This window comes from Neopelma chrysocephalum, unplaced genomic scaffold (genome assembly GCF_003984885.1).
Source record: "Neopelma chrysocephalum unplaced genomic scaffold, ASM398488v2 Primary Assembly neopelma1_147, whole genome shotgun sequence".
In the NCBI taxonomy this organism is placed as follows: Eukaryota; Metazoa; Chordata; class Aves; order Passeriformes; family Pipridae; genus Neopelma; species Neopelma chrysocephalum.
In genome coordinates, this window is record NW_020897809.1 from 2,879,448 (window position 1) to 2,880,359 (window position 912).

Genomic DNA, 912 nt, shown 5'->3' on the forward strand with positions numbered 1-912 from the left:
TTACCACACCTGTTGAAACAGGCAGGAGGGATCAGAACTGCAGCAAAACAGACTGACCCACTACCCATCCCCTACACCTGGGGAACACAGCATGCCCCTACACAGCACCTTGCTGCAAAGGCCAAACAAAGCCCGAGGCCAGGCAGAAAAACAAACAAAAACCCGAGAGAACCATTACAAGAGCTTTTAACACTTGAAAATCACCCAGACACCAGGACAGGCTGACCAGGCTTCAACCCCGCTCTCACACACACACAGTCTCTGACCCCCTGGCAATGCCCACCACAGCCTTCTGCCCTTCAGGACTTGACCACAACCCCAGCCTGCTCAAAGCAGAGCCCAGCCCCAGAACAGGGTTGACTTCCCCCCACAACACTCAGCACCAGCGCTCCCCCGATCCAGAGCCCCCCCAACAGCCCAGAGGTGCCCCTACACACAGGCACAGCTCAGCCCCAGCTGCCACAGCCCCCCGACACCCGGGACCCCCTGGGCAGCACTGAGCTCCCCCAAACCTCTCTGCCCCCAGCCCCACCTGCAACCCGCCACTCCACAGCCCACCCCCATCAGCACTAACCCCCCCCCTCCAAACCCCAGCACTGCCTCCCACCGCCACCGCGGCCCCACAGCCCCGCACAGCACCAGACACCCCCCCGGCCGGCACCAGCCCTGCCTTCCAACCTCATCGGCTGCGACACAACGGCCCAAGGGCCGCCCCCCATCAACACACCCAGAGATCCCTCGCACCACCCCCGCTCAGCGCCAGCGCCCCCAACCCCCCGCTGTGCCCCGGAGGCCCCGCTCCGGCGGCCCGGCCGCCCCTCACCAGGCACACGGCGGCCATGACGCCCGGCGGCCGCCGTTCGCTTCCCGCGCCGCGCGCGCCCCGTAGCAACGGCCCCGCCCTGCGGGGGG